The sequence below is a fragment of the Heterodontus francisci genome, chromosome 15, assembly GCF_036365525.1.
Source record: "Heterodontus francisci isolate sHetFra1 chromosome 15, sHetFra1.hap1, whole genome shotgun sequence".
Classification (NCBI taxonomy): Eukaryota; Metazoa; Chordata; class Chondrichthyes; order Heterodontiformes; family Heterodontidae; genus Heterodontus; species Heterodontus francisci.
In genome coordinates this window covers 10,118,287-10,145,272 of record NC_090385.1, presented here as the reverse complement: position 1 = coordinate 10,145,272, position 26,986 = coordinate 10,118,287, and positions in this window count along the sequence as shown.

Sequence of the window (26,986 nt, the reverse complement as noted above, 5' to 3'; positions counted from 1 at the left end):
CTCACTGTAGAGTCCTTGATTATAGATAGATCTTGCTTTTCATTGGGGCCCAGTATTCTTCTTAAACCTTGTTCGCTGTAGGAGACTTTTCTGTCTTGCGGTTCATGTGTCTTCAGTGGATTCAGAGCCTGGGAGAAAGAGATGGGAGCAGACAGGAGAGATCTTCTCAGTCCAGGAGCAAACAGATACTCTGAGTTCAAACTGTTTGTACAATTTGGAAAAACCCAAGTTGCCAAGCAGGTTAGTCATGTGACTAACTGATCTGACCACGTCTTGGATTGTATCACCTTACCAGTCTCCAGAATGTTCCTCTTAGACACAATACTTGGTGATCAAGGTCCATTGTGGGTTGAGCGTGTCAGGGAATGGTTCTTTGTCCTTTCAACCACTGTCGATTAATATGCAAATGTCTTTTCCAGCCACGGCTGATTTGTTGAACAAGTCTTATCTTCACTTCAGTAATAGTTTAAAATCAATGTTCATTACAAAATTAATGTGCCTTATTCTTTGCAGATGGGGGCCTACTATGACAATATCTGATGTCCCTTTTTGATTTGGTGTGTCAAATCCACGTAGATGGCTGTCACCGGGATCTTTCTAGAATAACTCATTTCAGGAGATGTTGATGATCAGTTCAGCGGATTTTCCAGGAGAATTTTTTTTTATTCATTCATGGGATGTGGGCGTTGCTGGCCAGGGCAGCATTTATTGCCCATCCCTAATTGCCATTGAGAAGGTGGTGATGAGCTGCCTTCTTGAACCGCTGCAGTCCATTTGGGGTAGGTACACCCACAGTGCTATTAGGAAGGGAGTTCCAGGATTTTGACCCAGCGACAGTGAAGGAACGGTGATATAGTTCCAAGTCAGGATGGTGTGTGACTTGGAGGGGAAGTTGCAGGTGGTGATGTTCCCATGCATTTGTCCTTCTAGTTGGTAGAGGTTGTGGGTTTGAAAGGTGCTGTCTCAAGAGCCTTGGTGCATTACTGCAGTGCATCTTATAGGTGGTACACACTGCTGCCACTGTGCGTCGGTGGTGGAGGGAGTGAATGTTTGTAGATGGGTGCCAATCAGGCGGGCTGCTTTGTCCTGGATGGTGTCGAGCTTCTTGAGTGTTGTTGGAGCTGCACCCATCCAGGCAAGTGGAGAGTATTCCATCACACTCCTGACTTGTGCCTTGTAGGTGGTGCACAGGCTTTGGGGAGTCAGGAGGTAAGTTACTCGCCGCAGGATTCCTAGCCTCTGACCTGCTCCTGTAGCCACGGTATTTATTTGGCTACTCCAGTTCAGTTTCTGGTCAATGGTAGCCCCGAGGATGTTGATAGTGGGGAATTCAGCGATGGTAAAGCCATTGAATGTCAAGGGGAGATGGTTAGATTCTCTCTTGTTGGAGATGGTCATTGCCTGGCCCTTGTGTGGCACAAATGTTACTTGCCACTTATCAGCCCAAGCCTGGATATTGTCCAGGTCTTGCTGCATTCTACACAGAATGCTTCAGTATTTGTGGAGTCACTAATAGTGCTGAACAATGTGCAATCATCAGCGAACATCCCCACTTATGACCTTATGATTGAAGGAAGATCATTGATGAAGCAGCTGAAGATGGTTGGGCCTCAGACACTAACCTGAGGAACTCCTGCAGTGATGTCCTGGAGCTCAGATGATTGACCTCCAACAACCATGACCACCTTCCTTTGCGCAAGGTATGACTCCAACCAGCAGAGAGTTTTCCCCCTGATTCCCATTGACTCCAGTTTTGCTCGGGCTCCTTGATGCCATACTCAGTCAAATGTTGTCTTGATGTCAAGGGCAGTCACTCTCACCTCACCTCTTTTGTCCATGTTTGAACCAAGGCTGTAATGAGGTCAGGAGCTGAGTGGCCCTGGCGGAACCCAAACTGAGCATCACTGAGCAGGTTATTGCTAAGCAAGTGCTGCTTGATGGCACTGTTGATGACACCTTCCATCACTTTACTGATGATTGAGATTAGGCTGGTGGGGCGGTAACTGGCCGGTAATTTACTACAATCAACAATGGTTTCATGGCCATCATTAGACACGCTTTTTAATTCCAGATTTTTATTAATTGAATTCAAATTCCACCTTCTGCTGTGGTGGGATTTGAATCTATGTTGGGTTACTAGTCCAGTGACAATACCACTACGCCACCGCCTCCCTAGCATCAGTTTCTTTATTTCTCACACTTGATGCTCAGGAAGTTCTCAAAGAGATGGAACAGGGTGAGCTGATGGTGACTGCTCTCTTGACTGGCTTTCTCCAACTGCCTTCAAAACAGTTCACATGCCAACACACTGTCCAAAGTTAAACAAAACACAATATCTCAAGATTCAAGCATCCTGACCCCTATAAATCTTGACTGTCACTTCTCTGTAAACATCTCCCCCAAGTCAAAAAAGCCCCTGCTGTGTATTTGTCTGAATACAGTTGATTTCCAGTAAATGTTTTTCAAACAAGACCTCTCAGTGTCTTTTCCAAGACCCTAGTGAAAAAAAAAATCCATGGAATCCTGTTCAGTTTTCCCAAATAAAACAATGTCCATAATTCTAAAATACCCAACTCCTCAAAAATAAACTTAACAAAAAATATAGAAGCACCGTCACAACACTGGCACTATTCTCGCAAATCTCCTTTGCACCGCCTTCAAGGGTTTGACACTGTTTGTAAAGGCTAGTGCCCAGAGTTGGACACAGTACTCCAGCTGAGTTGTGTAGTACTCTATAGGATACTACTGCCACCAGTAGTGGCGTTGGGAAGCTCCATGCAAAAGTTTGTTTTAGGGCTCTATAATTCATTAGAATGTGACAAATTCAATCTGGTTCTAAAATCTCTGCCACTGCCAGCATGTATTGCCCATCCGTAGTTGCCCAGTTTGATATAACTGAATATAATTGAAAGAACTGAGTGTCTTGCTAGGCCACTTCAAAAGGCAGGTAAGGGTCAACCAAGCTGGTAACACATATAGGCCAAACCAGATAAGGCTAGCAGGTTTCCTTTCCGAAAGGACATTACATAAAATCTACAGTACAGGAATAGGGCATTTGGCCAAACTGCTCTATGCTAGTGCAATTATCCACACGAGCCTCCTCCCACTAACCCTATCAGCATATCCCTCTATTCCTTTCTCCCTCATGTGCTTATCTGACTGCCCCTTAAATGCATCTGTACCATTCACTTCAACTACTCCATATGAGTGAGATCCACATTTTCACCACTCTGGGGTTAAAGAATCACTGTTTGATTTATTAATGACTATCTCATATTTATAACCCCTAGTTTTGATCTCCCCACTAATGGAAACATCCCTTCTACAATTATCTGATCAAACCCTTTCATATTTTTAAACAAATCTATCAGGGTACCCCTCAGCCTTCTCTTTACTGGAACAAAGAGCCCCAGCTTGTCCATTAGTGAACTGGTTGGATTTTGACGTCAGTCTTACATCTTTCTGGTCATTTTCACTGATACCAGCTTTTATTTCCAGATTTCTCTTTAAACTTCAAATTCTAAAAGTGCCTTGAAGGGGTCATGAACTCGCATTCTCTAGCTCCTTAGTCCACAACATAACGATTATTCTATTGTGCCTTCTATTAAGTTCAAGTAAAGCAATTAAAGCAGAAAGCATGGTTTTGATGGTGTACGATAGCAGAGGCAAATGAATGCGACAATAGACAGTCATTTTGCTGGCCTGTTTGACTAGTCCTGAGTGCAATTATATTCCAATAACTACAAGAAACATGATGTTACTGTGACAGGGCTGGAATCTCAATTTCCACAAAACTTTACCACCCACTGATCTGAATTGATGGCCGCAAAATTTGAGTGCGTAGCCCCCGTATTTTCACACGAGCTGTTACGGGTCCAAAATGGTATCCATGTCATGTGCACACATGTCTGGTGTGGGCCAGGCCGGACGCCATTTTGGTGAGGTGGTTAGCGCGGATGCTGAGAGCATACATGGCAAGTATGAAGAGTAGGCAGATTGTGACGTGATTAAGTGTGTACCACTGATTTAACCTTAGCGGTGCTAGTTTCAACCTCAATGCTCCAGCAAATACCCTCTCTGGACATCAGACAGGTGAATATGTGTTCAGATACAGGAAGGACCCACACCGCACCCCCCTTGCCCACCGCAAAAGTGCTGGATCATCAACTGCTTTCCGGTTAGTTGCTGATTAATTTTTACTGCCGAGCAAAGTCGAGTGTTTAGAGGGTTGTACTGTTATTTGAAGGGAGTGAAGGTTATAGGGAGTGGTGTGGTACATGGTGAAGGCCTTGGGGCACACTTCAAGGGTTCTGATCAGACCACTTGTTCCCAGTCAAGGCTGCTATGATTCTAAACCCTTTGGCCAGCAGTGTGTCAGGAAGAATGAGCAGAGGCAATGCAGAGAAGGACAAGCTGCTCAAAGAGGGAGGAGGAGTGGTGGAAAGAAGAGCTGTCATCCAAAAACTACAATCACTCAGTCTTGCATTTCCATCTTCCTACCCACAGACCAAATAAGGACTTATTCCTGCTGCTGCTGGGATCTTACCAGCGGCGGAGGACGGGGCCTCCACTGCGTGAGGAGGGCGCCTTGGAAAATGAGGCGCCTGCCTTGAGGGCTTGGGGGGGGGGGGGGGGCTCCTTCGTAGGCAATTTGTGGCCTACAGAGGAACACCTCAGGGAACAAATGTACCCCCCGGGCCCCCCCCTCCTCCTGGATCAAATGCCTACCTCCCCAGCCCCACTTGCCAGGGCGTTCTGGACTGGTTCCACGACCCGCCTCACTTACTTGAGGTCCGGGGCCTGAGTCCGAGGCCCCTGCAGTACCAGCAGTGGCCACCGCTCCCAGTGGAGCTGGTGATACTGCTGAGCTGCTGGCCCTGTCATTGGCCGGCAGCTCTTGGGAGCAGGATCCCCTCCCCATTAAAAAGACAGGGATCACGCCTCCTTAAACTCTGACCCCAAAAGACCAGAGGATCACTCCAGGGGTCAGAAAACATGCAGAGGCAGGGACCCCACCCACCCCAGCTTTTTGGCCCAATGCCAGAAGCCCAGTGTTAGTGATGTCTCTCTTTCACTAAGAAGGTGCTCACTGAAATTTGCCACCTCAGTGCAGGGTGAGGACGGCACTGTCAGTGGCTGTGAAGGTGACCCTGGCCGTGCACTTCTTCATGTCAAATCCATCCAGACTGGAGCAGGGGACATCTTTTTTTCTATTCTTTCATGGGATATGGGCATCACTGGCAAGGCCAGCATTTGTTGCCCATCTCTAATTGCCCATGACAACTGAGGGGCTTGCTAGGTCATTTCAGAGGGCAGTTTATGATTCACACATAGACCAGGTAAGGATGGCAGATTTCCTTCTCTGAAGGATATTAGTGAACTAGATGGGTTTTTATGACAATTGATGATAGTTTCATGGCACCATTACTGACACTAGCTTTCAATTCCATATTTTTATTAATTAACTGAATTTAAACTCCACCAGCTGCCATGGTGGGATTTGAACCCATGTCCACAGGGCATTAGCCTGGGCCTCTGGTTACTAGTTCAGTGACACTGCCGCTACACCACTGTCTCCCTGATCTGCAACATCCCACAGGATGCCATCCTTTATTGTTTAAGGGAGATAACTGAGGCTCTGTATGCAAAGTGAGGAGAATATATATTTCTCTCTTTCCAGAGAGGAGCTGGCAGAGTGTGAATGTGGTTTTGCCAGAATGGCGGGCTTCCCCATGTACCGGATGTCACTGATTGAACGTGTGTTGCTCTGTGGGCATTGCATCTTAATTCAGAGACGTACCCCAAGTGCAAAGCGTTCCACTCTCACAATGTGCAGCGGATATGTCAATGTCTGATATTCTGGCAGAGGTCATGATGCCTTTATTCTGTGGCAGTCCACTGTACCATCAACATTTGAGCCACCACGTAGACGAGGGGTAACAAGATCTGTCTGCTAACCACCTGGTTCAGGGCTCCGGTGGACAGTATGTATATAACAGGAGCTATGTTGCAACACATAATGTCATTGAGCAGAACAACGTGGTGCTAAACAACACTTCTGCTGCCTGGATCGCTCTGGAGGAGCCCTACAGGACTTGCTGGAACTTGTGTCATGATTCATTGTGGTCTGCTGCTGCATGCTGCACAACCTTGCCATCATAAGGGAATAGTCCTCACCCCTAGATATACGATCAGCAGAGGAGATGGAGGAGGACAACGAGGAGGAGGAAGTGTAGAGGTAACCAACAGATCCCCTTTCTTGCCGGACTGTCTGTAATCAACTCATCTGACTGAGGTAACGGTGAATGCAACCCCAATTCCCCACTTAACAGCAGTCCCACACCTTACCATCCTTCTGGTACAGACCATCACAGCGTCCTCTTGACCACAATACTGAAATAAAAGCCAGCACAAAACAACCATTCCAAACCAAATTTATCAAACAAACCACCAAAAGGGTTAATTAATCATCCTTTTGTATTCCCTTTGTGCCTGTTTGGTGGGTGCCGTTGCCTGTCCTACTGTTCCTACACAATGTTATACCAATGGTTACAGCATGGCTAGTGGAAGGCTGCTGACTGAACTGGGGGAGATGGCAGATGGCCTTGCAGGATGACCTCGAGCAGCTCTAGACCTCAAGGGCCCATCTTTGCACTACACTACCTCGGCATAGGTAACAGTAATCTGGGCCGGCTGACAGCTAATTGCAAGTGTACTGGCAGAGTGGCAGTGGCAGGAGGATGAACACTGTCATCATGAGAGAGGAGAGCAGGTTCATGCACCGTGGAGCCATTGCCACTCCCTTGGGAGGGGTGTTTCAGCAATCCTAGTAATCTGCTGGAGCACAGATTGCTGGACTGCAGTGAAACCCTGCAAACCACTTTCAGCACTGGCATCCACAGCATGGCAGCAGTCTGAACCTACACGGCACCATGACTTCAGTCTGAGCTTCCACTGCAGCAGTCAGGTGTTGGATGACTTCTGCCTATGCTGCAATGGAAGCTGAGACATTGATCATCATGGATGGGTCCGCTAGTGTTCTCATGCAGTTAGACACAGCTTTTGTGCTGGAAAACATGGACTCCAAGCTCTATGCAAAGCCCTGTACAGGTTGGTGTCAGATAACTCCATGCTCCTTGACAGTGACTACCATTTTTATGGCAGGTCCACCAAAGCACCAAGAATTTCTGTGCGCCTTTTTCTGTAGGCCGCCCATCAAAGTGCTCATCTTAATCCTTTGCAGCAGAACTTGTGTGTGACCTCAACCTCTGGCCAGCTGGCACCTGCACTACCCTTTCCCTGGCTGCAGGCCACTCATGCTGGTGTCTCACCATGTGCAGATCCCACCTCTAAGCTACTCTCTAAGTACATGTAGTATCAGCTGGTGGCTGCGAGTGTCAGAGCGAGTGAGGATGTTTCTTCATCATCAGTCTTCTCTCCCTCCAGCCCTTCTTGCTCCTGCACCGCTGCCTGGCTAGGTGGCAGTTCATGGATATCTGAAAGGAGAAAGGGGCAAGGGAAGGGTTGTGGTGAGCAGAGGGCAGGGAAAGCAAGAGGCGCATTATTAAACCATTTACAGCTTGTAAATCAGAAGAGATTGTGGGATGAGGGGGAAGTGGGATGTGAGACAAAGGATTCGATATGAGGATTCTTCGATCTTCAATTAGTTTCAGCCCCGCCAGTGACCACAATGTGCAGCGGAGGTATGACCATACTGAGCAGATCCTGCTTGTCAATGCCCTGCCTTTATTCTGCAGCCACGGGCTCAGTAATGGCGCTCCAATTATAGTGAACACTGTCTCCATCACTGGGGTGCGATATACAGCCGTGCCTGTCCCCCACCGGTTAGCTCATGTTGGTGAGATGTTTGCCACTTTGTCCTCCAGAGAGAGGGAAGTGTGTCAGTGAGTGTGATGCAATGTGTTTGGTTGATGTGGCTGTCATTGCTGAATAGCTGGCAGTTTGTGCAATCTGTGAGATGTGGGTGTGAGGCTCACAGCAGTGCTGAGTGTGTGAGGGTGAGGTGAAGCTATGAATGTGAGGTATGAGTCATGGTTGAGAGAGATTGTTGGTAGGTGAGTGATGGGGGTGTGTTGAAGTGAGCAGTGTCTGAGGCCAGTGGTGCAGTTGGTAGGATATGGCATTTGATGATGCACTCACTGACCTTGACTACTCGTGTGACATCATTAAGCTTCTTCCTGCACTGCATCCTGGTCCTCAGGGCTACACTACTTGCCTTGACAGCAATGGCCAGTGACTCTCACTGCCTTCACAAACGTTGTCTGGATTGTTTCCTGACCTCCTATGGATAAAAAAACATTTCTGTTCCTTTCCACCTCCTGCACAAAGGCCTCTAATGCTGTGTCTAGGAAATTTGGAGCATAGTGTGATGTCATATTCACTCTTTGAGGGTCAGATACTCTTCCCTAGCCACTTGCAGTCCCTGCAGCAGCAAGAATGCACCTCCCCTTTAAGAGCTGCAGGCTGGTTTTAAATGGTGCTAGCTTTACACTAACTTGGGCCCTCTGCAGAAGCATACACCACTTAACAACCCATTAAGTGCTGGGCTGTATACTACTATCATTTTACTGAGCCCACAGCAAGAAGTTGGTGAGCTGCCTGCAGTAGAGGGAATAGGCGTGGGTTAATCGCGCATCATGCCCGTTTTGGCAGACTATCAAATTTTGTCCCTGATATGTTATAAAGTGATATATTTTCCCATTAATTCAGCTTTTGTCTATTGTATGATTCCTTTCTGGATGACATTTATTGTACTAATAACTGACCTTAATTACTCATTCCATTTAAGCATTCTTATTAATATTGGTTCAGAAGTGTTTTCTATGTCATTAATTATTCTGCCTCAGAGAATGTAAGTGGCCTTTTAACCACATTGCTCATTATCTTAATTAAAAGCAAAATACTGCGGATGCTGGAAATCTGAAACAAAAACAAGAAATGCTGGATTCACTCAGCAGGTCTGGCAGCATCTGTGGAAAGAGAAGCAGAGTTAACGTTTCGGGTCAGTGACCCTTCTTCGGAACTGACAAATATTAGAAAAGTCACAGATTATGAACAAGTGAGGTGGGGGTTGGGCAAGAGATAACAAAGGAGAAGGTGCAGATTGGACCAGGCCACATAGCTGACCAAAAGGTCACAGAGCAAAGGCAAACAATATGTTAATGGTGTTTTGAAAGACAAAGCATTAGTACAGATTAGGTGTGAATATACTGAATATAGAACATCAGCAAGTGCAAACCTGAAGAAAAACAACCTGAAAAAAACAGTGGGTAAGCAAACTGAACAAACTAAGATGAAATGAAATAAATGCAAAAAATGTAAAAAGGAATGCAAAAAAAAAAGGAAGAAAAAATAACTAAAAATGACTAAAAATGAAAGTAAAGTGGGGGGCTGTCATGCTCTGAAATTATTGAACTCAATGTTCAGTCCGGCAGGCTGTAGTGTGCCTAATCGGTAGATGAGATGCTGTTCCTCGAGCTTGCGTTGATGTTCACTGGAACACTGCAGCAATCCCAGGACAGAGATGTGAGCATGAGAGCGGGGGGAGTGTTGAAATGGCAAGCAACCGGAAGCTCAGGGTCCTGCTTGCGGACTGAGCGGAGATGTTCCGCAAAGCGGTCACCCAGTCTGCGCTTGGTCTCCCCAATGTAGAGGAGACCACACTGTGAGCAGCGAATACAGTATACTACATTGAAAGAAGTACAAGTAAATCGCTGCTTCACCTGAAAGGAGTGTTTGGGGCCTGGGATAGTGAGGAGAGAGGAGGTAAATGGGCAGGTATTACACCTCCTGCGATTGCAAGGGAAGGTGCCCTGGGACGGGGACGAGGTGGTGGGGGTAATGGAGGAGTGGACCAGGGTGTCGCGGAGGGAACGATCCCTTCGGAATGCTGACAGGGGAAGGGAGGGGAAGATGCGACTGGTAGTGCCACTACCAGTCGCATCTTCCCCTCCCTTCCCCTGTCAGCATTCCGAAGGGATCGTTCCCTCCGCGACACCCTGGTCCACTCCTCCATTACCCCCACCACCTCGTCCCCGTCCCAGGGCACCTTCCCTTGCAATCGCAGGAGGTGTAATACCTGCCCATTTACCTCCTCTCTCCTCACTATCCCAGGCCCCAAACACTCCTTTCAGGTGAAGCAGCGATTTACTTGTACTTCTTTCAATGTAGTATACTGTATTCGCTGCTCACAGTGTGGTCTCCTCTACATTGGGGAGACCAAGCGCAGACTGGGTGACCGCTTTGCGGAACATCTCCGCTCAGTCCGCAAGCAGGACCCTGAGCTTCCGGTTGCTTGCCATTTCAACACTCCCCCCTGCTCTCATGCTCACATCTCTGTCCTGGGATTGCTGCAGTGTTCCAGTGAACATCAACGCAAGCTCGAGGAACAGCATCTCATCTACCGATTAGGCACACTACAGCCTGCCGGACTGAACATTGAGTTCAATAATTTCAGAGCATGACAGCCCCCCACTTTACTTTCATTTTTAGTCATTTTTAGTTATTTTTTCTTCCTTTTTTTTTTGCATTCCTTTTTACATTTTTTGCATTTATTTAATTTCATCTTAGTTTGTTCAGTTTGCTTACCCACTGTTTTTTTCAGGTTGTTTTTCTTCAGGTTTGCACTTGCTGATGTTCTATATTCAGTATATTCACACCTAATCTGTACTAATGCTTTGTCTTTCAAAACACCATTAACATATTGTTTGCCTTTGCTCTGTGACCTTTTGGTCAGCTATGTGGCCTGGTCCAATCTGCACCTTCTCCTTTGTTATCTCTTGCCCAACCCCCACCTCACTTGTTCATAATCTGTGACTTTTCTAATATTTGTCAGTTCCGAAGAAGGGTCACTGACCCGAAACGTTAACTCTGCTTCTCTTTCCACAGATGCTGCCAGACCTGCTGAGTGAATCCAGCATTTCTTGTTTTTGTTGCTCATTATCTTGTTTATTCTGTCAATGTTTCACATCAATCTCAAGTCCTACACTGTGGAGCCAGAGATGTCTCCAATCTAGGCCAAGGACTATGGATCAGATAGTTTCAGTGGTCTATATATATTTTCAAAGGAGAAAGAATTAACTTGCATTTATATAGTGTCTTTCACAAACTCAAGATGTCCCAATGTGCTTTACAGTGAATGGGGGGTACTTGTATTACTGTAGGAAACATAGCTACCAGTTTGTGCACAGCAAGGTTCACAAACAGCAATGTGCTAATGAACCAATACTCTGTTTTTAGTGATGTTGGTTGAGGGATAAATATTGGCTCGGACACTGGGGAGAACTCCCCTGCTCTTCTTCCAAATGGTGCCATAGAATCTTTTACGTTCACATCAGAGGCCAGGCAGGTTCTCCTCTGTGGTGGGTTTGGAGATCGGGAGAGCATAAAGTCATGCGGGATGGTGACAGTGGGGTGGGGGGACTCTGCCACTATCCCGACTCCACTGAAATTTAGTCCGAAGTGGGAAAGCCTGTGAACATCCTTTCCGCCCTGTCGCCAATTGAGGCCCTTAACTGGGTAATTAACTCCTAATTAAGGGGCTCTTCCCACCGCAGCAGCAATTACCTATGCGGCGGGCAGGCCTGTCACTGAATGGTGTGATAAACCGTGCAGGCTGCTTCCCAGCTGCGGGGTGGGGGTTGGGGGGAGATGGGGCTCCCATTGTTCAAAGGCACTTAGTGCAAGTGCAGAGAGGCAGGCCAGGAGAATGGAGAGGCAGGCCGGGAGAGCGGAGAGGCAGGCGTTGGGAGAGCGGAGAGGCAGGCGTTGGGAGAGCGGAGAGGCAGGCGTTGGGAGAGCGGAGAGGCAGGCCGGGGGAGCGGAGAGGCCCAATATTGCCGGTAGCAGCGAGACCTTGTTGTGCCCCCTTGCCGCTCGGCAACTGGAGAAAAATTTAAATATATTAATTTATGAAAATAAATGAACACTGGTGGGGAGGAGTGAACAGGTAAGTTTTCAGTGCGGGGGCGGGCGGAGCAGCATCAAACTAATCTGATTGGTGGAGGGGATGGTGGGAAGGGATGAAGTTAAATGTTTATGAACTTTGGGGGGTGGTGATGTGGAAAGGTCAGGTGGGCAGGGATCGTGTTTTTTCAGGGGGAGAAGGCAAGTAATGCATTGCATGGTTATTGGGGGGAGTGGAAGAGGGCAAATTAAATGTTTGTAAAATTTTTGTTCACCTCTTTCATTAAAAATTTAAATTAAATGGAAGGGCTTGAAGCGCCTGTGTAAAGACTGCTCGCGCCATTGCCGGGGACAGACCACCCGCCTCCTCCAAGTCATCGGGGGGGTGCACAGTCCGCCATGGCCATTTAAATGAGCCGCCATGTTTGATATTGCAGCGGCTCCGCAATGTGTGGTCCGCGTGTGCGGACTGCCATAGTTTACGTCCGCCACCAATTTCGTAGGCAGAAATGTAAAATGCAGCCCAAGCAGTTTTTTTTAACCTGCAACTAGCTAGCTTATAAGTGGCAAGGTTAGTATTACTAAGGTTTAAGTTGATGTGATTTATTACTAATTTCTTATTCGAAAGTGCTGCTTGGACAGAGTGTGAGACTGTGAGTTGGTGTGTGAGGGAGATCAGTGAAAAGGGAAAGGAGGTGCTCCTTTGTCTCTTTCTTTTCTTTTTCTGCCTTTTCAGCCTCCACTATTTGGTTTTTATTTGGATACAGGGGAAGAAGCTGATTGGCAAGTAACTGGTAAGTTATTCTGCTTATTACATTTAATGCACTAACAGTAATTAGCTTGTAAAGCTAAGTTAGGGTAGGGCAGTTAGGCTGAGTGGAATGTGCCTCCTGCGGTGTGTGGGAAGTCATGCACACACCATGTGTCCTTGACAAACACATCTGCAGGAAGTGTCACCGCCTGCAGAAGCTCGATCTCTGGGTTTCAGAACTCCAACGGCGGCTGGAGTCACTGTGGTGCCTCCGCGAGACAGAACTACGTGGATAGCATGTTCAGAAAGGTGGTCACACCGCAGGTTAAGAGTGTGCAGGCAGAGAAGGAAAGGCGAACCACCAGGCAGTCTAACAGAACCAGGCTGGTTGTGCAGGAGTCACCTGAGTCGATCTTGCTTGCTACCCTGTTTTCCATTTTGGATACTGGTAAGGGCAATGGTTCCTTAGACTTGGCTCTTGCTGCACTCCTCTGTGGCACCACAGTCCCTGGGTCCTGATTGACTTCATCCTAGGGTCTTAAAAGAAGTGGCGAGTGAGATAGTTGATGCATTAGTTTAAATTTTCCAAAATTCCCTAGATTCAGGGAAGGTTCTGCTGGATTGGAAAATAGCGAAGGTAACTCCTTTATTCAAAAAGGGAGGGAGACAGAAAGCAAAAAATTACAGGCCAGTTAGCTTAACATCTGTCTCAGGGAAAATGTTAGAAGCTATTATTAAAGACGTTATAGCAGGGCACTTAGAAAAATTGAAGGCAATCAGGCAGAGTCAACATGGTTTTGTTAAAGGGAAATCATGTTTAACCAATTTATTGGAGTTCTTTGAGGGAGTTACATTATGCTATAGATAAAGGGGAACCGGTGGATGTGTTGCACTTAAATTTCCAGAAGGCATTTGATAAGGTGCCACATCAAACGTTATTGCAAAAAATAAAAACTCATGGTGTTGGGGATAACATATTGGCATGGATAGAAGATTGGCTAGCTAACAGGAAACAGAGAGTAGGCATAAATGGATCATTTTCTGGTTGGCAAGATGTAAAGATTGGTGTGCCACAGGTATCACTGCTGGGGCCTCAACTTCTGACAATTTATATAAATGACTTAGATGAAGGGACAAAGGTATGGTTACGAAATTTGCTGATGACACAAAGATAGGTAGGAAAGTGGGTTGTAAAGAGGACATAAGGAGGCTACAAAGGGATACAGATAGGTTAAGTGAGTGGGCAAAAATCTGGCAGATGGAGTATAATGTGGGAAAATGTGAAGTTGTCCATTTTGGCGGGAAGAATAACAAAGAAGCATATTATCTAAATGGTGAGAGATTGCAGAGCTCTGAGATGCGAAGGGATCTGGGTGTCCTAGTACATGAATCGCAAAAGGTTAGTATGCAGGTACAGCACATAATAAGGAAAGCGAATAGAATATTATCATTTATCGCAAGGGGGATTGAATACAGTCGGGAGTTATACAGGCCATTGGTGAGACCACATCTGGAGTACTGTGTACAGTATTGATCTCCTTATTTAAGGAAGGATGGAAATGCGCTCAACGAAGGTTTACTAGGACGGATACCTGGAATGGGCGGGCTCTGTTATGAGGAAAGATTGGACAGGCTAGGCTTGTATCCACTGGAATTTAGAAGAGTAAGAGGTGACTTGATTGAAGTATATAAGATCCTGAGGGATTTTGACAGGTTGGATGTAGAAATGATGTTTCCCCTTTTGGGAGAATCTAGAACTAGGAATCACTGTTTAAAAATATGCTGCGTTTGCTAACAATGCTACGACTAGGTGGTGCTGTCGTGGCACATGTGCAAATGCAGCATGTGCCACTAAAACGTCACTGTCTGAGAATTCAGGCAGCTGCCAGGACTAAAGATGGCGCTGCTCAAATAATCACACGAAGGCAACCTAACCTAAACACATGGCAGCACACAATGGCGGGAGGGAGAGAGCGAGCATGCCGGGGAGGCAGGGGAGCGGAGCGGGCCGGGGACGGGACGGGTGGGGGTGGGGGGGGAGTGGAGCAGGCCGGGGACGGAAGGGAGAGCGGACTGGAGACGGGCGGGGGAGCGGAGCGGACCGGGGACATGGGGGAGGGGAGCGGCTGGAAAGAGCGGAGCAGCCGGAAAAGCGGAGCAGCTGGAGAGAGCAGCGATGGGGGGAGTGGAGCGGCCCAAAGAGCGGAGCGACCGGAGAGAGCAGCGAGGGTGGGGGGAGGGGAGCTTGACGCATGGGTGAATACCCATTGGTGTTGCATTGCTGTACACGTAAAACGCATGTGCAGAGGCCCACCAGGCGCATTGCCCGAAGATGCATATGTCACACGATGACGTCATCAGTGCATGCGCTAACCAATCCTGGCAAGTCGGAACGCAGCACACACGCAGAGAGCAGGAGCCCGTCTGCGCATGTGCATACCTTGGCGCAGCCTGATGACGTCAGTGGCCGGCTGAGTTGTCAGGAATCACTTTGTTAAAAATAAGGGGTCTTCCATTTAAGACAAGAGATGAAGAGGGGTCAAATGGCCTACTCCTGCTCCTAATTTGTACGTTCGTATGTTTGTGTGTTGCCTCCCCAGTGCCAGGGTCAAGGGAAAACAACAACTTTATACTGTACGAGAAAAGAGTGCTGATTGGTTGGCAAGTGAACTCTGATTGGTAGAAGCGTTGACATGGAGAATGCCCCAGTTTACAGTGACTGACAGTTAATTGCCAAGATTTGTTTGAAATTTAAACCAGGCAGCTTGACTCTGATTTGTCAAGGCATTGCCCTGAGGAATGAAACAGCAAAAGGCTGTCACTTATTTTGTTTAGCCAAAACATGTGCAATTTTCCTACATATTCTTTCTGTCCGCAAAGAACAGGGCCCTGTGTATTAATATATGTATCTTCCAGTATGCGCAAATGCGCTACTCTGTGTGCCCTACTAACAATCTTAAATTGGTTCTTAGCACACTGAGGATTATTTAACAAATGTTGTCCAATCGCAGAATCACATCTAATGTTGGACACTGTGTTTTGAGTTTTGCAAGCACGGGCTGATTGGGTACAGCCTGTACCTTGCCCGTTGCGAACAGGGGAAGAGCCATATTGTTGGATACGATCCGCCAGTTTCAAAAAAAGCTTGGCAGTTAACTGTCAGTCACTGTAAACTGGTAGTTGGTATTCTTGCGGAATGTCCTGATGTGTGAAAGGTGATAAGCTTCGACAACATGTCTCTATTTTTAGTAATACTCAAGTTCTGTACTAGTAAATGACTATTTCCAAATTTGCTGATGACTCAAAACTAAGTGGGAATGTAAGTTGTGAGGAGGATGCAAGGAGGCTTCAAGGGGATTTGGCCCCAGGGAATGGGCAAGAACATGGCAGATGGAATATAATGTGAATAAGTGTGAGGTGATCCACTTTGGCAGAAAAACAGAAAGGCAGAGTATTACTTAAACGGTGAGAGGTTGGGAAGTGTTGATATCCAAAGGGATCTGGGTGTCCTTGTTCATGAGTCACTAAAAACTAGCATGCAGGTGCAGCAAGCAATTAGGAAGGCAAATTGTATGTTGGCCTTTATTGCAAAGGGATTTGAGTGCAGGAGTAAAGATGTCTTGCTGCAATTGTACAGAGTCTTGGTGAGACCACACCTGGAGTACTGTGTACAGTTTTGGTCTCCTTATCTAAGGAAGGATATACTTGCCATGGAAGGAGTGCAACAGAGGTTCACCAGACTAATCCCTGGGATGGTGGGATTGTCTTATGAGGAGAGATTGAGGAAACTAGGCTTGTATTCTCTAGAGTTTCGAAGAATGAGAGGTGATCTCATTGAAACTTACAAAATTCTTACAGGGCGTAACAGGGTAGATGTGGATAGGATGTTTCCTCTGGCTGGTGAGTCTAGCATCAGAGGCCATTTAAAACTGAGATGAGGAGGAACTTCTTTCCTCAGATGGTGATGAATCTGTGTAATTCTCTACCCCAGAGGGCTGTGGAACCTCAATCATTGAGCATGCTCAAGACAGACTTCAATAGATTTCTGGATACTAATGACATCAAGGGATATGGGGATAGTGGGGAAAAATAGTGTAGAGGTAGATGATCAACCATGATCTTTTTGAATGGTTGAGCAGACTCGATGGGCCGAATGGCCTGCTCCTATTATCCCATAAAAATGTACGGAAAGCCCACTGCTTTCCACTTAAGTGCCTGATGGGCACTAAATTCAGTGGGCCTTCTGTACAAGAGGGGAAGCAGGGATTTCGGCGCCGGTTTCCCCCGACATCAAGACCCCCGCCGCCAGCACACAATTCCACTCATCATCTGAAAGACAGCACCTCTGACAGTGCAGAACTCCCTCAGTACCAAACTGGAGTGTCAGCTTAGATCTTGTGTTCAGGTCCCTGGAGTGGGACTTGAACCGCAACTTCCTGACTCAGAGGTGAGACTGTTACTCATGAGACATGGAGGCAAAATCTCTTCCTAATTTCAGTTTTTGCATGGTTATCCCAGGCCTGGAATTAATGTACTTCCCATGGGAATTAACTACTCCAAACAAAAATGTGATTCCTGACTGCTTGAACTAATTATTGCTTGGCAGCAAAGAGTAAAGATTTGTGAGGTGTGCTCGAGTTCTTTATGCTTGGTGTGAAGATTGTCATTAATCTCCAAACCCCTTTCAAATTCCTTTATAGCTTCACTAGGGAAGTGTTGCGGTGCTTTGACTAAATAGTACATCCTAAATGGAACTAATTTCTACTGGCACTTCGTAATGACAGGGAGTTGTTGGGAGTATCATGATTTAGAGTGAATTTCTGCAGTCTGTTTAAAATAAACACTTAGACCTGTCATCTCATTTTGTTGGAATAGATGCCTTTAAAAATGCTTCTATTTGGCAAAACCATTGTATTGTAATTTTCTGTCAGCTTGTTAGGGCTGCATACTTTTCATTGTGTTACACACTTTCCAAAGCAGTCGCATTTCTGTGTTACAGCAGTTCTTGAGGTGAACAGATTTTATATTTTATGTATATATTTATCAAATACCTTAAGAATGAGCCTGTCCATTTGTGAGCCCCATGAGTGACATATACTCTGTACAGCAGACCATTTAGAAAACCATTGATGCTAGTGATCTATAGCATCATTATAACAAGCGTTGGTGGGTCACAAACAGGTCTGCCTTATTTATATTATGAGACACATTGGATACACATCTTTGGTAATTTACTGCACACTCTCCTTATTTGATGTACTTCTGAAAATTCTATTTTCAATTCTCTGTTGTCATGTACTGTCTGCAGGCTCTTTATAATTCAATTTATTTTTTATCGGGTTTGTGAGTTTGGTTGTTTCTGTTACATTTTCTCCTGCTGCTCTCTATTCTCTTTTATCAATAATATTCTCTTTTCTCTCAAACTCCAACTTTGTACAATCTTCAAAGGCTAGATGTGGCCACTGTTAATATTCATGGCAGGAGATATGGGCAGCACAGTGGCGCAGTGGTTAGCACTGCAGCCTCACAGCTCCAGTGACCCGTGTTCAGTTCTGGGTACTGCCTGTGTGGAGTTTGCAAGTTCTCCCTGTGACTGCGTGGGTTTCTGCCGGGTGCTCTGGTTTCCTCCCATGGCCAAAGACTTGCAGGTTGATAGGTAAATTGGCCATTATAAAATTGTTCCTAGTGTAGGTAGATGGTAGGCGAATTATGGGATTAATGTAGGATTAGTATAAATGGATGGTTGGCACAGACTTGGTGGGCTGAAGGGCCTGTTTCAGTGCTGTATCTCTCTCTGAGACTTTACACATTAACATGATGTTCTCCATCCTGTGTGGCAGCAGAGCTACCCACCACATGACTAGCTGTGGCTGTGACAGGAAGAGGCACTTAATTGTGGGTTAATTGCCTCGTTAAGGGCTTCAATTGGCAGCAGGGCAAGAAGGCTGTTCACAGGGAACGCCCCCACCTGATTTTATGTTCTTCCTGCCTCCAAACTTGCCACGAGGGAGAGCATAAAATTCCGCCTGCACATTCACAATCCTTAATCCCCGTTGTGATTTTTGGGCATGTGTTTGTGGCAGCATTTACCGCTGTAATTTGTGATGCCAACATTTGACATTCAGTTTTGAAATGTTAACTGTCACAATGCAGTTTTTGCACAGTTTCAGTCTCTCCACTTAAGGAAAGACATACCTGCAAAGAACAAAGAACAAAGAAAATTACAGCACAGGAACAGGCCCTTCGGCCCTCCAAGCCAGCGCCGATCCAGATCCTCTATCTAAACATGTTGCCTATTTTCTAAGGGTTTGTATCTCTTTGCTTCCTGCCCATTCATGTATCTGTCTAGATACATCTTAAAAGACGCTATCGTGCCCGCGTCTACCACCTCCGCTGGCAACGCGTTCCAGGCACCCACCACCCTCTGCGTAAAGAACTTTCCACGCATATCCCCCCTAAACTTTTCTCCTCTCACTTTGAACTCGTGACCCCTAGTAATTGAATCCCCCACTCTGGGAAAAAGCTTCTTGCTATCCACCCTGTCTATACCTCTCATGATTTTGTACACCTCAATCAGGTCCCCCCTCAACCTCCGTCTTTCTAATGAAAATAATCCTAATCTACTCAACCTCTCTTCATAGCTAGCGCCCTCCATACCAGGCAACATCCTGGTGAACCTCCTCTGCACCCTCTCCAAAGCATCCACATCCTTTTGGTAATGTGGCGACCAGAACTGTATTAACTGCCTTAAAGGGGGTGCAACGAAGGTTCACGAGATTGATTCCTGGGATGAGATGGTTGTCCCTTGAGGAGAGATTGAGTAGAATCCAAAGAATGAGAGATGATATCATTGAAACATATATAATTCCACGAGGGTTGACAGAGTAGATACTGAGAGGCTGTTTCCCTGGCTGGAGAGTATAGAACTAGAGGTCACAGTCCCAGAATAAGGGGTCAGCAAGGTGAGGAGAAATTTCTTCCATTGGAAGGTTGTGAACCTTTGGAATTCTCTACCCCAGAGAGCTGTGGATGCTCCGCCATTGAGTACATTCAAGGTTGTGATTGATAGATTCTTGTTCTCTAAGGGAATTAAAGTGTATGGGGATCAAGCAGGGAGGTGCAGTTGATGCTGAAGATCAACAATGAACTTATTGAATGGCGGAGCAGGCTCGATAAGTTGTGTAGCCTATTCTTGCCCCTGTTTCTCATGCTCTTATGTAAGTTGCAGTCTCTGGCCACTATGGAACTTTGTTCAGTTCTTGCATTTTCCTTCCAAACTTTGCTGATATTTTGTCTACATATATATATATATATAAAAAGACTTATATTCATCAATTGACACTGGGCAATGCATGAAGAATTTATGAGCTAAGATTTGTAACTTGGCAGTTTGATTAATACAGCTGAAATAGGTTTATCACAAAAAAACATTTCCTTTTTTCTTTTCTTTTAATCTGTATGATATAACAGCCACCATCAGTAACAATATAAAATAAAATTACAAGGAACTTAAATAATTCTGGCTTGATTGCATAGCTGCTGGTCAGGATTGGAAATAATGCTTATTCAATTTTCAAGGTTGAGAATTCCCATTTCCCACTGCAACTCATCTTGGCTGAATTTAGAGTGTTTATGCCAATTATAAATGATTTATAGAGCATCATTGATTACACAGTATGGAAACTGTCTATGTGTTTTCTTTGAGATTGAACTGCATGGGTCTCTTTTCTCTAGAAAAGACAAAACTGAGGGGTGACTTGATAGCGATCTTTCAGACAACAAAAGGATTTGAAAGATTTGACATAGAGCAAATGTTTTCCACTTGTGGGTGAGACCAAACCTAGGGACCATTATTATAAGATACTCACTAAAAATCCAATAGGGAATTGAGGAGAAACTTCTTTCCCCAGAGAGGGTAAGAATGTGTAACATGCCATCACATTGAGTAGTTTAAGAAAATAATATAGAAATATTTAAGGGGAAGCAAGATGGACACATGAGGGAAAAAGTAATAGAAGAATATGTTGATGGGGTTTGATGAAGAGGGGTGGGAGGAGGTTCGTGTGGAGCATTAATACCAACATGGACCTGCAGGACTCAATGGCCTGTCATTGTGCTGTAAATATTTTGTAATACTATGTCACTTTGTGACTTTTACATTCATTGCCATTCATGTCTTTGTTACCTCTACACTTGATGATTCCAAAGCACTCCTGGCTGGCCTCCCACATTCTAACCTCTGTAAACTTGAGGTCAACCAAAACTCTGCTGCCTGTGTCTTAAATCACACCAACGCCCAATCCCCTGTGCTTGCTGACATACATTGGCTCCTGGTCAAGCAATGTCTTTATTTTAAAATTCTCATCCTTGTTTTCAAATCCCTCCATGTCCTCGCCCCGCCCTATCCCTGTAATCTCCTCCAGGCCCACAACCCTCCGAGATAGCTGAGATCCTCTAATTCTGGCCTCTCGTACATCTCCAATTTTACTCGCTCTACCTAGGCCCTACGCTCTGAAATATCCTCCCTACCTGCCTCTCTACCTCACTTTCCTCCTTTAAGACACTCTGGAGAAGGAGGATGTAGGTGTAGAGATTAGGGAGGGGGATTGTGATATACTTGAGCATATTAGCATTGAAAGGAAGGAAGTATTAGCTGTTTTAGCGGTCTTAAAAGTGGATAAATCCCCAGGCCCAGATGAGATGTATCCCAGGCTGTTAAGTGAGGCAAAGGAGGAGATAGCAGGGGCTCCGAAACAAATTTTCAAATCCTCTCTGGACACAGGAGAGGTGCCAGAGGATTGGAGGACAGCGCATGTGGTACCATTATTCAAGAAGGGTAGCAGGGATAAACCAGGTAATTACAGCCTAACATCAGTGATAGGGAAACTATTGAAAAAAATTCTGAGGGACAGGATTAATCTCCACTTGGAAAGGCAGAGATTAATCAGGGATAGTCAGCATGGCTTTGTCAGGGGGAGATCATGGCTAACTAACTTGATTGAATTTTTCAAGGCAGTGACTAAATGTGTAGATGAGAGTAAAGCAGTTGATGTCTTCAACATAGACTTCAGTAAGGGTTTTGATAAGGTCCCGCATGGGAGATTGGTTAAGAAGGTAAGAGCCCATGGGATCCAGGGCAATTAGGCAAATTGGATCCAAAATTGGCTTAGTGGCAGGAGGCAGAGGGTAATGGTTGAGGGTTGTTTTTGCGAGTGGTAGCCTGTGACCAGTGGTGTACCACAGGGATCGGTGCTGGGATCCTTGCTGTTTGTAGTGCACATTAATGTTTTAGACGTGAATATAGGTGGTATGATCAGTAATTTCGCAGATGACACGAAAATTGGTGGTGTCGTAAATAGTGAGGAGGAAAGCCTTAGATTACAGGACGATATAGATGGGCTGGATATAGCAGTGGCAAATGGAATTTAATCCTGAGAAGTGTGAGGTGATGCATTTTGGGAGGACTAACAAGGCAAGAGAATATACAATGGATGGTAGGACCCTAGGAAGTACAGAGGATCAGAGGGACCTTGGTGTATTTGTCCATAGATCACTGAAGGCAGCAGCACAGGTAGATAAGGTGGTTAGGAAGGCATATGGGATACTTGCCTTTATTAGTCAAGGCATAGAATATAAGAGCAGGGAGGTTATGATGGAGCTGTATAAAATGCTAGTTAGGCCACAGCTGGAGTACTGTGTACAGTTCTGGTTGCCACACTTTAGGAAGGATGTGATGCACTGGAGACGGTGCAGAGGAGATTCACCAGGATGTTGCCTGGGCTGGAGCATTTCAGCAATGAAGAGATACTGAAAAGGCTAGGGTTGTTTTTCTTAAAGCAGAGAAGGCTGAGGGGAGACATGATTGAGGTATACAACATTATGAGGGGCATTGATAAATTAGATAGGAAGAAACTTTTTCCCTTAGCAGAGGCGTCAATAACCAGGAGGCATAGATTTAAGGTAAGGGGCAGGAGGTTTAGAGGGGATTTGAGGAAAAACCTTTTCACTCAGAGGATGGTTGGAATCTGGAACACACTGCCTGAAGAGGTGGTAGAGGCAGGAACCCTCACAACATTTAAGAAGTATTTAGATGAGCACTTGAAATGCCATAGCATACAAGGCTATGGGTCAAGTGCTGGAAAATGGGATTAGAATAGATAGGTGCTTGATGGCCGGCACAGACACGATGGGCTGAAGGGCCTGTTTCTGTGCTGTATAACTCTATGACTTAAAACCTACCTCTTTGACCAAGCTTTTGGTCATCTGACCTCATTTCTCCTTATATGGCTCAGTATCGTACTTTGTTTTTTATTACTCCGATGAAGTGCCTTGGAGCGTTTTATTACTTTAAAGGCTCGATGTAAATATAAGTTGTTATTGTTATTGAGAATAAAGCAAAGTTATAACTGTAAATGACGAGGTTTTTAAGATCGTTAACAAGCATCATATAAGTTCTTCACATAGATCTTCAACCTGTCCAAGCTGTTTTCTGATTCTCAATGCCGGAGCAACATCCTTAGGTAAAATTGTGCTTTGGTTACGTAAATAACAAATCCTTAGTTCCGTACTGATCCCAAATGCAGTAGAGACCAGTTAGATTCCCATGATGGTTCCATTCTAATCCTACTGGTAAACAAGGCAGTGAAGTGGAGTTAAGGCAAAAGATCAGACATGATCTGATTGAATGGCGGAGCAGGCTCAAGAGGCCCATGCCCTACTTCTATTCCTATTTCTTAATTCTTACCCAAGTGTGATAGAACATAATACCATTAATCACACATAATAGGAGGATGATCAGGCTTTCTCACTGGCACTGAAACCTATGGCTATGGAATTGTTCAGTAATTACACTCAGGCACTTCTGAAATTATTTCTACTGCAATTATTGGCAGCTGTTGCACAGCAACTAATTGTAAGATCAATTTAATCTTGTCACTGATGACATCCAGCAAAATATCAACATGTAAAATTCCTTGCAGGTCTGATGCTGGAGTGAGATTCGCCAAATATTTTGCCCACCATAATTGCAGCAGCTTTTTCGGGAGCAGAGAGTGCGAGCGAGTGAGCAGCTGGGAAGGTCAGTTTGAAAGTAAACTTAATTTCCTTTTGTTTTCGGCAGAGGCCAGGGGGCTGCTGGGGAAGTAAGACACTATATATTTGGGCCATTTCTGAACCCGAGACACCACACTTGTAGTGTCTCCCATCCGCCCTCCTCCTCGAACCAAAAAAAAGGACTAGGTGGGGTGTATATAAGGTAAGGCTTTTTCTATTTCTCTGGTTTTATCGTGATTGGTAAAAACCTTTCGTTCCTTTTTCATTTAACTAAGTTAAGCTTAAGATTAAAAATGGCAGGAGATCTCAGACCCGTGTCATGCTCCTCTTGCTCAATGTGGGAGCTCAGGGACATGGCTGATGTCCCTGACTCCTTCACGTGCAGGAAGTGTGTCCAACTGCAGCTCTTGTTAGACCGCATGACGGCTCTGGAGCTGCGGATGGACTCACTTTGGAGCATGCGCGATGCTGAGGAGGTCGTGGATAGCACGTTTAGTGAATTGGTCACACCGCAGATTAGGATTGCTGAGGGAGAAAGGGAATGGGTGAACAAAAGGCAGAGAAAGAGCAGGAAGGCAGCGCAAGAGTCCCCTGCGGTCATCTCCCTCCAAAACAAGTATACCGTTTTGGATACTGTTGAGGGAGATGGCTCACCAGGGGAAGGCAGCAGTAGCCCGGTTCATGGCACCGTGGCTGGCTCTGCTGTTCAGAAGGGCGGGAAAAAGAGTGGAAGGGCTATAGTCATAGGGGATTCGATTGTAAAGGGAGTAGATAGGCGGTTCTGTGGTCGAAAACGAGGCTCCCGAATGGTATGTTGCCTCCCAGGTGCACGGGTCAGGGATGTCTCAGATCGGCTGCAGAACATTCTAAAGGGGGAGGGTGAACAGCCAGTTGCCGTTGTGCACATAGGCACCAATGATATAGGTAAAAAACGGGATGAGGTCCTACAAGCAGAGTTTAGGGAGTTAGGAGCCAAGTTAAAAAGTAGGATCTCAGAGGTAGTAATCTCAGGATTGCTACCAGTGCCACGTGATAGTCAGAGTAAAAATGAAAGAATAGTCAGGATGAATGCGTGGCTTGAGAGATGGTGCAGGAAGGAGGGGTTCAGATTTTTGGGACATTGGGACCGGTTCTGGGGGAGGTGGGACTATTACAAATTGGACGGTCTACACCTGGGCCGGACTGGAACCAATGTCCTTGGGGGTGCTTTTGCTAACGCTGTTGGGGAGGGTTTAAACTAATGTGGCAGGGGGATGGGAACCAATTGAGGAGGTCAGTTGACAGTAAGGAGGTAGTAACAAAAGCCTGTAAGGAATCAGATAATGAAGTCAGTGTGACTAAGGGGAAGAGCAGGCAGGGAGCAGATGATGAATGTAAAGGGACTGGTGGTCTGAGGTGCATTTGTTTTAATGCAAGAAGTGTAGCAGGTAAGGCAGATGAACTTAGGGCTTGGATTAGTACCTGGGAGTATGATGTTATTGCTATTACTGAGACTTGGTTGAGGGAAGGGCATGATTGGCAACTAAATATCCCAGGATATCGATGCTTCAGGCGGGATAGAGAGGGAGGTAAAAGGGGTGGAGGAGTTGCAGTACTGGTCAAAGAGGATATTACAGCTGTGCTGAAGGAGGGCACTATGGAGGACTCGAGCAGTGAGGCAATATGGACAGAACTCAGAAATAGGAAGGGTGCGGTAACAATGTTGGGGCTGTACTACAGGCCTCCCAACAGCGAGCGTGAGATAGAGGTACAAATATGTAAACAGATTATGGAAAGATGTAGGAGCAACAGGGTGGTGGTGATAGGAGATTTTAATTTTCCCAACATTGATTGGGATTCACTTAGTGTTAGAGGTCTAGATGGAGCAGAATTTGTAAGGAGCATCCAGGAGGGTTTTCTAGAGCAGTTTGTAAATAGTCCAACTCGGGAAGGGGCCATACTGGACCTGGTGTTGGGGAATGAGCCCGGCCAGGTGGTTGAAGTTTCAGTAGGGGATTACTTTGGGAATAGTGATCACAATTCCGTAAGTTTTAGAATACTCATGGACAAAGACGAGAGTGGTCCCAAAGGAAGAGTGCTAAATTGGGGGAAGGCCAACTATACCAAAATTCGGCAGGAGCTGGGGAATGTAGATTGGGAGCAGCAGTTTGAAGGTAAATCCACATGTGATATGTGGGAGGCTTATAAAGAGAGGTTGATTAGCGTGCAGGAGAGACATGTTCCTGTGAAAATGAGGGATAGAAATGGCAAGATTAGGGAACCATGGATGACAGAGGAAAAAGGAAGCATACATGAGGTCTAGGCGGCTGATGAAAGACGAAGCTTTGAAAGAATATCGGGAATGTAGGACCAATCTGAAACGAGGAATTAAGAGGGCTAAAAGGGGTCATGAGATATCTTTAGCAAACAGGGTTAAAGAAAATCCCAAAGCCTTTTATTCATATATAAGGAGAAAGAGGGTAACTAGAGAAAGGATTGGCCCACTAAAGGACAAAGGAGGAATGTTATGCTTGGAGTCAGAGAAAATGGGTGAGATTCTAAACGAGTACTTTGCATCGGTATTCACCGAGGAGAGGGACATGACGGATGTTGAGGTTAGGAACAGATGTTTGATTACTCTAGGTCAAGTCGGCATAAGGAGGGAGGAAGTGTTGGGTATTCTAAAGGGCATTAAGGTGGACAAGTCCCCAGGTCCGGATGGGATCTATCCCAGGTTACTGAGGGAAGCGAGAGAGGAAATAGCTGGGGCCTTAACAGATATCTTTGCAGCATCCTAAAACACGGGTGAGGTCCCGGAGGACTGGAGAATTGCTAATGTTGTCCCCTTGTTTAAGAAGGGTAGCAGGGATAATCCAGGTAATTATAGACCGGTGAGCCTGACGTCAGTGGTAGGGAAGCTGCTGGAGAAGATACTGAGGGATAGGATCTATTCCCATTTGGAAGAAAATGGGCTTATCAGTGATAGGCAACATGGTTTTGTGCAGGGAAGGTCATGTCTTACCAACTTAATAGAATTCTTTGAGGAAGTGACAAAGTTGATTGATGAGGGAAGGGCTGTCGATGTCATATACATGGACTTCAGTAAGGCGTTTGATAAGGTTCCCCATGGCAGGCTGATGGAGAAAGTGAAGGCGCATGGGGACCAAGGTGTACTAGCTAGATGGATAAAGAACTGGCTGGGCAATGGGAGACAGAGAGTAGCAGTAGAAGGGAGTTTCTCAAAATGGAGACGTGTGACCAGTGGTGTTCCACAGGGAT